Raw genomic sequence first — 13,978 nt, 5'->3', positions numbered from 1 at the left:
AATCAAAGAAAGTACTTGTGGGAAAAAATCTCTAGCAACTGCATTTATTTGGCTGATTTCCTATCGGAAGCTCTAAATCAGAGAGAGCTAAGATTTTTAAGTGTCCTGTAACAGCTTTTGCAATAAGGAAAGTCTTTACCTAGTTCTATCCAACTCTTCCTCTGAAAATTAAGTCCTTATTTCCATGTCTACTTATTGCACTCATTAAGTTGTAATATTCAAAACTTCTGAATTAATATGTACCATTTAAAGAGTGTTCTCTATCCTCCCAAATGTTAGATACCTATAATAAAGATGTGGGGTTCATCCATTTAAAATGTTTTTTTTCCCTTTTCACTTACATACTATAGTTGAATAATAAATGCATTCATTCATTTGACAAATTTTGCGCACACAACTATCACATGCCAAGCATTATGTTAGATGCAAGGAAGCTTCATCACTGGGGAGTAAAACGGCGGAGGGGGGTGTTCATTAATAAAAGGTCAGGGAAATACATATAAATTTAAATCTCTAACAAGTGCTGTCAAAGGTGTTTGAACCAGAGTAACTCCATCTTGAGTGAGGGCTAGAAAAATGAGACTGGGACTTGCTGGATAATATTCCCAGAAAGTTAGGTATTCCTAGCCTCTAGATGGTTACAGTTAAGGGGACCGATGAATAATATTTACTAAACAGACTCAGACTTGGAAGTGTCCTGCTATCCCTATATCTTGAGAACAAAAGCATTCCAAATTTTGCTTTAAAGATAATAATATCTATTCTTGCAAAGCATAGTAATTAAGAAAAGTAAACCTTTCTCACAAACCCTGTAACAGGGCACATCTCCTCACGATATATTAAAATCCTTTATATAAACGAGCATTGTACCTAGGGTGGAAACATTTCTTCTCTTACTTTTGGTAATGCCCTACTCTGTCTATAGAGTAGCTGGACTTTCACCACTTTACTTTTTTAATAAGCTTGTTTGTGCTCTGCACTGTGGACTCACCCTGAATTATTTCTTTCGTGACATCCAAGGACGCTGTCCTGGGGTCTGAATTGGGACTCTCTTCCTATAACACTACTAGTAAGAAAGTTGAATGGTAATGATGGATTGTGTAATAAGGGCCTGGGAGTATAGGAAATGCTTCTATGTGGGAATGATAATGAAGCTAATATGCAAGAAAGTGACAAAATGTTATCCAAGAAAAATGTTGGACATGGGGGCATTTCCAGGTAGAGAGAGCAGCATATGCAAAATTTGAGTAACTGAATGAAGAAAACCTGTGTGGATGAAACAGGAGTATTAGGGAGAGATATGGCATAACATGAGGCAGGAGATGAGGCAGGAAACTGACTAGTAGATCATAGTGCTGAAAATCTCCATGCTGGATGTGGTCCTCCAGATCTGCCCTACTTTCTTCTCCACCAAGGGGAACTTTAAGAACTCCATCAATGGCTTCACTGCCCTCCAGTTTCCAGGTTTGGTGCCTTAGCTAACGGGAGACACTGTTAGGAAACCGGATGTTGAAATGAGAGTGAGGGAATAATGTATGCCTCTACCTCTTTCTTTGCTGTGCCCTGTGTTAGCAGTGGCTGTGCCTGTCTATTTAAGGCAGGTCATGTATGATGGCCCTCTGCTCGCACCCTCTCTCTGTCTGTCTCTCTCTCATTCTCTCTCTTTCTCCCTCTCTTTCCTTTCCAGTAATGTTCCCTTTCTTTGCCTCTTTACTGCTGGGAGGTGATAGCTCCCTACTGTTGCTAACCATAGGCGCTTTACATCCTTTGCTGCTTTCTCTTAACCCAGCCCACATTTTTTAAAACAGTCTCGTTATTAAGCCCCTCTTAATTATTCACTTGAGCGTGTCATCTGTTTTCTGCTCACTGTTTGACTGTTAAGCATTATAAACCATATATTCAAAATTGGTATTTCATCCTAACAACAGTGGAATAAGAGTTCTTAAATACATGTGTGTACAAGCTCACACGTTTGTATGCACACTGGCACATACTCCTACAGGAAGTAAAAAGGTAAGTTGCTATTCTGATTCACACAATAAAATGATAAGTTTGGCTGCAAAATATAAACTGGATTGGAACGGACAAGAATGGATACTTATTGTTACTGTAGTTTAAGCAAGACACAACACTAGCTTGGATAGGAAAATAATGGTGGAAATATAAAGAAGTTGGTGAATTCAAGGTGGGGAGAAAGGCTTCGAGGGTGAACTCCAATGCTTTGTTTATGCAGTCTGATGGAAAGCAGTATCATTGATTAAACTAGAACACCTGGAAAAAATCCAGGTTTGCAGATGGCAACCAGGCATGTGTTTTTAGACGTGTTGAATTTGAGGTGACTTTGTTATATCCAAGTGGAAATGTGAAACAGACACTTGGTTTCACAGATCTGAAACTCTAAGGAAAGGTTAGAACTTGGGGATTTTTAGTTGGGAGTTTTTGACATCTGGTGATGATTAAAACTGTGGTTGTGTGTGAGGTTTCCTACAGGGTGAGAATAAGGATCAGGCCCAGTCCTAAGGAACTCTAACACATACTGGCCGGTTAAAGGAAAGCAAACTTGAGAAGACAATGAGAAGCAGAAGAAACTCTTGGGGCATGGCTGACCTCATGAACACGCAGTGGTGTACAAGACAGGGAAACTGTATATATAGACAGCAGTGAGAATCATATAGACTCTGGTCTACTGAAAATATGTGAAAGAATACTCTCTTTTCTATATCATCATAGCCCCTTGCTTTTTCAGAGAGCAAATGTTGCATCTTAAAGAAGGTTGTTTTCTATGCCCCAAAATATTTTACTGTTATTAGGTTCCTACATGGACCCTTTCTGGAGTCTGCCCTTCTCTTCAATGGAAGATAGGTTTCATGGTTCCTACCTGTAAAGAAGTACAGTGCTTTATACTTTTGTTTCTGTTTATTACTGCTTACCCCAAGAACAACTGATAAACTAGATTCAGCACTAGGAACTTGGATTCCAGCTCTCTAAGGTTTTATTCTAGCAAACTTCTTGCACATGAAGAAAAAAGAAAACCCACACGCAGAGTTTAGGTGTCTCTCTCAAGGTCACATACTTAGTAAATAGCACAGTCAGATTTAAATTGGCAATTTTTGTCTGTTCTGTTTTGTTTGAGATGGAGTCTCATTCTGTCACCCAGTCTGGAGTGCAGTGGTGCTATCTCAGCTCACTGCAATCTCCACCTCCCGGGTTCGAGCAATTCTCCTGCCTCAGCCTCCCCAGTAGCTGGAATTACAGGTGCCCACCGCCATATCTGGCTAATTTTTGTAGCTTTAGTAGAGATGGGTTTTCACCATGTTGGCCAGGCTAGTCTTGAACTCCTGACTTCAGGTAATCCACAAGCCTCAGCCTCCCAAAGTGCTGGGATTACAGGCATGAGGCACCACACCTGGCCTGATGCTTTTTGATTTCCAAATTTCCTCTCATATGACACATGAAGGCAGCACCACAAATACTCAATGACACTCTTTCCTTAACCTCCATATTCCAAGCTACATGTAAAAAACACAAAGATCACTTAATCAGGAGAAAGAAAGAATACATCTGTAAAGCTCAAAAATCAAAAACTCTAAAATTATAAATTCATTAATGCAAGCAACTTTAGCCTCAAACTAACTTGAGAAATAGCCTCAGACTGTACTGAAAAATATATCCTTTCGTTAGAGTTCTCAAATGTTTCCAAACTTAAGAAAACTACATCTCATTGTCAATACTTCAGACTACCCCATGGCCATCTCGCCTGGATTCATGGTACCTAAAGGAACTCATTCTACTTTGATTTCCCTTGTTTTGTCGATAAACTGTCTACCTGCAAAAGCAAAGCCAAGACCATCTTGTCTTAATTACTCAACAGGTCTGAATAATCCTGTTTTAGTCTCTGTTTTAGTTTCTTATTTACAGCTCAGGTAGGGCTCTTTTGGCAGCTGATTTTGCTCTAAAGGAGAGTGGGTGCCATATTAAAAAACCACTTTGACAGCATGGAAAGGCTGGACCAATCTAACCTCAGGACAATAAATTTGGTGTCACAAATTAATTAAACCAACAAATGTTATCTTGAGTGCCATGCGAGGGCTATGTTCTCCATGGTTTTGGAGAAGCCAGTACTCAAGCCATCTCACTGGCTGAAAGACAAGTTTGTACCTAGAGAGAATTGTATGATATTTGTTGTTTCATGATAAACAAATATTAACAAGCTGTGGTGAATAAAGGTTTATTTCAGTTTTAGATTTTCATAATCTAAATTAAACTGAAATGGAAAAGTTTGACTTCCTGTCAAAAGTTTTATCTGGTGTCATGTAACAAGTTAATCCAAGGAACAGTTACGTATCTGGAAATTAAATTAACTTAACAATCAGGGAAAACTTAACCATATTAGAATCCAAATTAATACATGCAACCAGTGGGCTCTGAGCTGCTGGGATAATAGTACCAAAGACGGGTACCCTGGAACCTTATAAGGATCTACTGGCTGTCATTATTTTATTAGTCTGGTGCTATTGCCAAATCAAACTAACACTGACTGCCTTCTCTCATTTTGCCTTGGAAAATGGTCAAATACAAAGATTTTTCCAAGCCTCCTAGAGTTTAGTGCCCATCTGTTCTCAATAAATGGGAAGACTCAGGAAGAGAATGTGCCATGAACCCCTGGACAACCCCACCCCAGGAGGCTGCAGTCCTGGCTGCTTGTCCTGGGATTACTTTTTTCCCCATCTGTGAATATACAGTGTTGCTAAATTGTCATGAGGATAGCATGGTAGAGAAGACCTAGAGTGTCAGTGTCCCAAATGCTAATGCATAAACATTATAATCAAGAAGGATAATAAAAGATGTGCTACAGCCAGCATGCCTTGTACTAAGAATCATGAGAATATTTGAGAGCTTTTTATTTTGCAACATTTCTGTAAAGGAATAGAAATGCTCCAATGGGAAAAGATAATTCTTAATTGGATGTCCTTCCTGTCAAGCAAGAGGCAATTCATTAAAAAAAAAAAAAAAAAAAAAAAAAAAAAAAAAAAAAAAAAAGAAGAAGGACATGATCACATTCTCAATCACATCCTAAGCTGGAGAGTGGGGAAGGGAAGAGTTTTCATTTCTGCTTACATCACTTGTTTAATTCCTGGGGCTGCCATAAAAAAGTAGCCCAAGGCTTACACAAGATATTCTGGAGGCTATAATTCCAAAGTCAAGGCACCAGCATGGCTGGTTTCTTCTGTGGGCTCTGAGTGAATCTGTTTCCTGCTTCTCTCCTGGCTTCTGGAGACAGTCAGCAATCCTGGGCATTTTTGGCTTGTAGAAGAGCCACTCTGATCTCTACCTCTGTCTTTACGTGACCTTCTTGTGTATCTCCCTCTCCTCTTCTTAAAAAGACATTAGTAATACTGTACTAGGAACTCATTCTACTCCAGCATGATTTAATCTTAACTAATTACATCTGCAACAACCTCATTTCCAAATAAGGTCACATTCTGAGGATCTAGAGGTTAAGATTTCAACATACCTTTTTGGAGGGCACAATTCAACCCATAACACCATTTAAGCAATTCCAAAAGAGAACCTCACCAGAAAATGACTGAGAAAACAATGCAGGCAAAATTTTTATTTTTACTTACCATTTTCTTAAATAGAAGACAAATGAAATTTATTTAAGATACACTTTTATCTGACACCTGACATAAATAATTAAAGTGCTTACTCACAACCACTTGCAAGGAAACTATTAACTATTTATAGCCTGACAAGAAGGAAGACTCCCTGATCTTTGGTAAAAATATTCCCTGAAATAAATAATTTACCCCATCAAATTGTCTGATGTCATTCATCTTTCATGGTTAATCAGGAAACTACCCTACAGAACTGTATCAATAAATATGTCTTAAATATCCTAACACAGTTAGGGTTTCACTTTAGTACAAACTCTGTAATCATGAGAGGTAGTTTCTTCAGCTGTATGTGGAATTCTTGGGAACCCAGAAATAGCCAATTTAAAGTAACATATACTGCTTGAGTTTGCATTTTATGAGCCAGATTACTTGTCCTGTTTGATTGAGTCTAGCTGAGATTAACAAACATGAATTTTAAGTCAAATCACAGAAATATTAGAAAGTGTATCCCTCTCATAAAACAAGATTGTCTCAGTAAAACAAGCCTAGAAGTAGACTAGCATGTCTGTACCAAATATTGAATTACCAGGTACTCTGATGGTCTGTTTAACCTTCCAGTATCTGGTGCTTAAAGAACCTTGGCAAGCAACTGATGGTCTAACACATTCTGAAGAGCTATTCCCCTGTCAGCAGAAGGATTTTAGCTTTGCCAAACTCAATACAAAGTGCCCAGGCCTCACTAATTGCAGACTTGATCCTCTGTAAGTGAAAGCCAATGACTCCCTGGACAGTCTTCAAGATCTACCTCTCTTCCTCAAAGACCAGAGGTCAAAGCAAGACCCATTACCAGGTCTGACTGCATTCAGATACCAAGAACAGCAGGGTTTTTCTGATTAGAAACAGGGCACAGTCTGACTTATGTGTTCAGATATGCAACCAAATGTGCTGGAGAGAGAGGGGGTCCAGCTAACAAGGCCCCTGCTAATATCTCCAGCCTGGTCTCCTGCCACTGCACTCTAGTAAGATTGAATTTCATCCAGGTCGCCAAGGTAGACATGTTCAGTTATTCTGTTTCTCGTTTGCATTCCTATTTCTGGGTCCTTGCACATTCACTCCCTACAAGTGCCTTTAAGAATCTTGCTTTATTTATAAAATACCAATAGGTTTTTCAGAGCTTGGACAAAAGTGATTCCTTCCAAAAATGGTCACTACTGCCCATATCTGTGCCCAGTTCCAGTGGCTTCGTATATTTGGATTTATCTCAGCTCTCACCACACTGTATATTGTAATTGATTGCATATTTCACTGTCTACTGCCCTGAATTTGAGATCATTAAAAACAAGAACCATGTCTTATTTACCTTTGTAGCCTCAGCAACAAGGATACTGACTGTCATGTGACGAATATTCAATGAAGATTTATTGGATGAGTCACAGAATTGACGCTGGTTTGGGAATCAGAATACCAGTGATATTATTCTAGCTCTGCCACTAACAAGCTTTGATTTTTCAATAAATTGTGATGACTGTTGCACACTCTTGACCTCAGGATCCTCAGCCACCATGGATAAATATTTGTTTTCAACTTCCATTTTCATAAGTTCTTAGATTCTTTTTCATTTGTAAGGTGGGGATGACTCTACCTGCATGACAGTTAGTAAGAAAGGCTATTATAAAGTACATTCAGGAGCTGTGTAATGGGCAAAACGCTATAGAAATACAAGTTATTGTTGATCCTCAGTATAAGTAAAGGCAATAACAGCTGAGTGTCTGAAAATGTAACTTCACTATGGGATATGTATTATGTGAATGTAATATAGTGCATTCACAAAACATCTTCTCCTTCCTTTCTTTCCTACCAAGGAGGTGAGGCATGATGTAGGTAGACGTCTACACCCAAGGATTGTCCATTTTGGTCTAGGCACTAATACAGCTCTTGGTCACTTAAGGTATTTTTGATACAGCCTACGTAGCCTGGTAGTTTCTATAATCGGGACGTTTCCTGACTGTGATTTGGATAAAGATTATTCGTTTAAAGCCATTAAAAAAACAACAACAACAACAAAAAAACTATTACATGATTTTACTAAGCAGTTAAGTTAAATATTACAACATATAGGTTTCACTGCAACCACCAATGGACCAATAGAACCTTACAAGAATATGGTGAATTTCTGCAGAGTTGAAGCTGTTTTTGTCTCCCTTTATTTGTATTTCAAGGTCTCACAAATTCCGTCTGCAAGTGCCCAGTGTAGAAACACTTTTCTCTTTGGTTTTGATGCTTTCTCCAGAAACAGTTGAAGATTAGAGACCGGCTTCTGGGACAAGTAACTGCTAGAAAAGCTTTTCTAGCCAAGAAAAAAAAGTATATGACTCTTTAGTACGTCCTGCTTCTCTACAATTAGATTAGCTTTCGTTACAATTAGGGTGAAAGCCATCAAATTACCTCAAATGTAACCCTTTCCTATTTGGCAAAAACAGCACAAAATAAGCAGTCCAAAAATCATCACTGTCTACTAAAGAAGGTTGCAGAAATTTAAAAGTAAGCATCATTGAGAAGTCAATGGGGAAAATGGCAGATGCTTTTATTAATTTCTAGAGTCTGCCTCTTCTGCAAATATCCCTTGGCCAATCCATGGTATTAAAGAAAGCCTGTAAGAGCATCCATTTAACTCTTGATTTAAGGTCATGATAAATAGGGAAAACGCGCCATAATGAATTACAAAAAGAACCATTCCAAAGCACATGGACATACAACATATGGTAGCAAATAAGCATGTGCCCACACAATTGAGCAGGTAATAAAGAGAAAAATCCAGGTCATGCACCAGGCTGCCAACTCATACACAGAGACACACACATACATACGTGTATGCACATGTCCACACATGCAGATACACATGCACACCAAGATACATGTACACACAAATTTATATTCATACACATAATCTTGCATACAGACACACATACCACATACACACACATGCACATACACATGCATGCACACACACATGCTTGAGATGAAAAATCAAGAAAATTCCTACACATACTTTTTATTATTGCCTGACTGCTGCTGCCAATGAAAACTTTTCAATGGAATTTGTCCTCACCAGCATAGATGATGGATTCAAAGAAGTTAGAAGACAGGGAAACCCATACAGTGGAGTGGAAAACCCTGGCACTGGGATTCATAAGAGCGGGGTCCTAATCCTCGTTTCCAAGCAGAGAGGTTTATGTATCAGACACTGAATTTAAGCCAGGTCAAAATTGGGAAGACTTTTGTGGATACTGCCTTCCAATGCTGTACTTGGACCCCTCAGTTTTTGAAATGGAATATGAAATAGGCTGTTTGGTGAAATGGAAGTACCTTGGTCCTATTGTCATGCCAGGATTCCTGCCTGTAACATGGAAATACTTGAGTTTGTGATACCTGATTTACATTATCTGTCTAAATTTCTTAAGTGTAAAATATTGTGAGTGGGCACTCAGAGAATTCTTAAAGTGATCTTTTGGCTCCAGAATTGTTTAGAAATACATACAAAACATGGTCATTTTGACATATTCTGGGAAAGAAAAGTAATACAATTTCAGTGCAATATTCCTGTCTCTGGCTCAATCAGGAAAATACAAATGCTATAAAAGTAAACTTCGGCATCCTCCAATTTTTCAATTTTGTGATGAATCCATTTTGTAAAGTGGCAAAAAAATACATTTGAAATGAAAATGACAAGCTAATAAACATCCCCATTGTGACTGCAAAAACAAAACATCAAAAGTGGTGTCATCATTGTAAATCAATAAATATTGGATATTAAATGAAACATTAGCATCAACTGTAAAATGGAAGAATATATAAAAATCCAAACACAGATATCCTTGGGAATGAGCATGGTCACTGTTCTGGGAGCCTCTGCCAACAATAGGGAAAACATTTTCTTCTCTCTGTCTCAACACCTCTCTTTATAAAGTGAGAAATTTAGTGAGATGATTGTTAATTCTGGCTCTACCCATTTATAAAAGACTACAGACGGAGGCAATTTCCTCCAGCCTGTATATTGTTAATCCTGCTTGACGGAATTCGTCTGAATGCAATCCATGCTTGATTTTCATTCATAAGGATCTCCATGGTCTATGCAGACTCTAATTGGAAAATTAGTATTGTTTCAAAAGCACTGGCTTAGTCTCAAAATGAGATGCACTCAGTATGACATGCATATCTAATTTTTTCCACGGTTGCATAAAGTAAGAAAGAAAAGCATTCTCAACCACTCCTGACAGCTTTTATGATGAGCTATTCAACAAATGTTTTCTGTCCACTTGTCCAAGAAAGCTGATTAGACAAAACAGCCGGTGGAGGCACAAAGAGGAACATTCATTATTTTTCAAGGAAATATAAAAGATATTTCAAATGAATGAATAGCTGACACAAAAATGACTCTTTGAAGAATTGTATACACATTTTTTGTTGTTGTTACAAAAATGTCAGGAGTGTGGCATACTACACAGTTAGAGGCTGAATTTCCATTACATTACAGGGATACATGGGATTCTTTAGCTTTAAATTAAATTGAACTAATATAGGTTTCTATTAAATATAAAATTCTTTTCTGTGTACTTATTAAAGAATGACTCTAGTGATGATTTCTTATCAAATTAGAGGATCTGGAATGCCCAGAGTTCTGACTAGCCTCCATTTACAAAAAAATATCTTGAGCCTTTGGTTCTGTTACTTGTTCTTATGATCAACTTCCCTTTAAATGGAATGAAGAAATATGGGTGGATAACACACAGAAAAGAAATTTAGCTGTCTGCTCCCTACCCTCCGACACACAAAAGAAAGAAGATCTGTGCTTATCACAGAATCTTACATCCCCATCTGTGCTTTTATCTCCTGCAAAATTCCCTCATTCCAGTCAAGCACGATTCTTACTTTAGCTAAACATTTCCAATGCCTTTTTATTTTTCTTTTCCCTGCCACACTCCAAGCTGTTTTTCATGCCTTTTTTCTGTCTGACAGTGTGTCTGAGAGACCCAATCTTTGGGCACATAAGGCTTGAGTGGGGAGGAAGCAAAATAGTCAAGGAAAAAAAGGAGGAGGTGGGCTTTGCTCTCTGCATCACTCTTCAGCCATGGCTGCTCCAGCATGAAGGTCTCCTGCAAACTTAAGAGAGGCAAGGCAACTCACCTTGACCACCTATTTCTGGCCTAGACATTCCTATGCAGTTCCCTGTAGGATCTCAACATTATGAGGGTCATCAGGGAAAGCTCTGGGTGAGATTATGGAATTGATCTCCAGAATGATCAACATCCTGGCTGTGTTTCATGGGTTGATGGTGTTTTCTTTAGATCAGATTTGTTTTCCCTAGATTAGAATGGAAGAAGGTGTCTAGAGTCAGACTACTTGGATTTAAACCTGAGCTTTGTCACTAAATAGCTATGTAAATTTAAACCAATATGTGACCTTCTCTGTGCCTCAGTCTTCATCTGTAGAATGGGAATGATTAGTCTTTAATTCATAGTTATTAAATTTTTGACTCATTGCAGTTTTTCAATGCATATTAATTCTTGCCCTTATTATTCCATATACCAAGAATGTTTTTAAACAGGGGTAGCTGAATTTACCTACAATGTTGGAGGTACGAGAACCAGTTGGAACATCAGTATGAGAATACTATTGTGTGTGTGTGCATGTGTGTGTGTGTGTGTATGTAGGAGACACACCCAGACATGCATACACACCAAATGTTCTCAATCAGAAAATGATAAAAAACAAGAACTAACTGCTTGTTTTTAAGGGGAGATTCCAATTATTTTCTTAAAATACATTACCATGTAAGTTTCATCTAAAAGAGAAAAGTATTGGGAGGCTGAGGCGGGTGGATCACGAGGTCAAGAGATCGAGACCATCCTGGTCAACATGGTGAAACCCCGTCTCTACTAAAAATACAAAAAATTAGCTGGGCATGGTGGCGCGTGCCTGTAATCCCAGCTACTCAGGAGGCTGAGGCAGGAGAATTGCCTGAACCCAGGAGGCGGAGGTTGCGGTGAGCCGAGATCGCGCCATTGCACTCCAGCCTGGGTAACAAGACCCTATCTGCCACCTAAAAAAAAAAAAAAAAAAATAGAGAAAAGTAAAGGAGAAAGTGCAGTGGGCTTTGCTAAAGGGAGGCAGTTCTAACATCCCTCTCTGACCAGAAAACCATGTTTCCCTGAGACCATCTTCTCTCAGGACTTAGTTTCTTCATGGGTCTGTAATGTGATTTATTTTGGAATGAGTTAAGGTATAATTAATATCTCATATATTTTAATATCTCCAAAAATGGTGGCTAGACGTTATCTGGATCAATCTCAACACTAATTAAAAAGTTGAGATTGATCCAGATAATCTCTAGCCACCATTTTTACTCACTTTTCTTCACTTGATACTATAATTCTACCCAGAAAAAAAAATAACTAGCATATTCCTATATAAATATCCCTGCATATTCATGCATAAAGCCATTCCATATATATTATTTCATTTGCTTCTTATAATGAATACAAGGGCTAAATTCTTTTATTAAAACAGCAGAATAATAAGTACATAGTGGGTTTGCCATAGATATTAGTTGAATTTAATTCCCTCATATTGTAAACTCTTTCCCTTCTAAATAAATTTTAAGAAATGGAAAAATCCATTGCTCATTCTCAATGAAGGAAACAGACTCAGAAACTAAATGACTTGCTACAGTTCACTCAGACTATTTGGGTTGCTGGCTGTGTAGTGTTGGCCAGGAAACAAGGAAAAAGTGACCTGAAGAAGATATCTGATCAGAAAGCATCACATGCTCATAACTGGTTGTTATGAATACATATTGTTCTTCTCCTCCCCATCCTGTCTTCTACTGCCAAGCAAATTTCCTAAAGCACCTGAAAAACAAAGCCTTCAGGACTAGCATCACTTAGAGTATAAAATCAGAATGTCTTAACCCACATCCCTTTCTGATCCTGCCCCATAGATCTTTCCAGCCTCTTAGACTCTCTCTCCCTCTAAGTCCTGCTGAGCCTATATCACAAAGGTCTTATAAGCTGCTTCATGCCTCCATACCTCTTTCTTCTATCCTATCATTTTCTCTGCTTTTACCAGTATGGTGGACACAGGCTCTCTCTTTTTGTCTCTGTCTACCTGTCGGTTCAGTGGTGTCTTCTTCCCTGGAGGGTTTAACTCATCTTTACCTCCACGTCATCTTTTAAGCCTCTGAATGAGCATGTATCAACCATATTGTATTGCAATGAGTAGTATTTACAGGGTCCTAATCCCTTTTCCCACAACTCACTACATTGTGAAGTGTTTTTGTTTGTCTGTTTGTTTGTTTCTGAGACAGAATCTCTATCATCCAAGCTAGAGTGTTTGGTGCAATTATGGTGCAGCCTTAAACTCCCGAGTTCAAGTGATCCTCCTGCCTTAGCCTCCTGAGTAACTGGGACTACAGGCATGAGCCACCATGCCCAGCTAATTATTTATTATTTATTTTATTTTTATTTTTACTTCTAAAAATATGTGCCCTTTTTATTTCATTTGTTTTAACTTTTATTTTTGGTTCAGGGGTACATGTGCAGGTTTGTTATATAGGTAAGCTTATACCATGGGGGTGTGTCATACAGATACTAAGCCTAGAACCCAGCAGATATTTTTTCTGTCCCCTCCCATCTCCTACCCTCCTCCCTCAAGTAGGTCCCAGTATCCGTTGTTTCCCTCTTTGTGTTTGTGTGTTCTCATCATTTAGCTCCAACTTACAAGTGAAAACATGGAGCAAACATGCATTAGTTTGCTAAGGATAATGACCTCCAGCTCCATCCATGCCCCTGCAAAGGTCATGATTTCATTCTTTTTTATGCAGCATTCCATGGTGTGTATGTACCACATATTCTACACTTGATCTTAGCCAAAAGGCCGAGAAGCGATGTGTACCACATTTTCTTTATCCAGTCTGCCATTGATGGGCATTTAGGTTGATTCCATGTCTTTATTGTTGTGAATGTTGCTGCAATGAATATATGTATGCATGTGTCTTTATGACAGAATAATTTACATTCCTTTGGGTACATACCCAGTAATGGGAATGCTGAGTGGAATGGCAGTTCTTTGCTTAGCTCTTTGAGGAATTGCCACACTGTTTTCCACAATGGTTGAAATAATTCACACTAGCATCAACAGTGTCTAAATGTACCCTTTTCTCTGCAATCTTGCCAGCATCTGTAATTTTTTTAAAATTTTTTACAGATATGGGGTCTTGCTATGTCGCCAGGGCTGGTCTCAAATTCCTGGGCTCTCATGATCCTCTCACCTTGGCCAGCATCTGTAATTTTTTTTTAATTTTT

The 13,978-nt window shown here is 38.5% G+C and overlaps 1 non-coding gene across 1 annotated transcript; it reads right to left on the bottom strand.

Annotated features, from left to right (window-relative positions):
* Positions 1–13,374: 13,374 nt before the first annotated feature.
* LOC116548857 lies at positions 13,375–13,562 on the bottom strand. The gene has a single exon (XR_004267573.1). It is a non-coding gene; the product is annotated as a U2 spliceosomal RNA (small nuclear RNA).
* Between the last annotated feature and the right edge of the window lie 416 nt (positions 13,563–13,978).

This window comes from Sapajus apella, unplaced genomic scaffold (genome assembly GCF_009761245.1).
Source record: "Sapajus apella isolate SASKATOON/1434 unplaced genomic scaffold, GSC_monkey_1.0 scaffold5, whole genome shotgun sequence".
NCBI lineage: Eukaryota > Metazoa > Chordata > Mammalia > Primates > Cebidae > Sapajus > Sapajus apella.
Note: the sequence above shows the minus strand (reverse complement) of the source record. Positions and strands in the feature narration are given on the sequence as shown.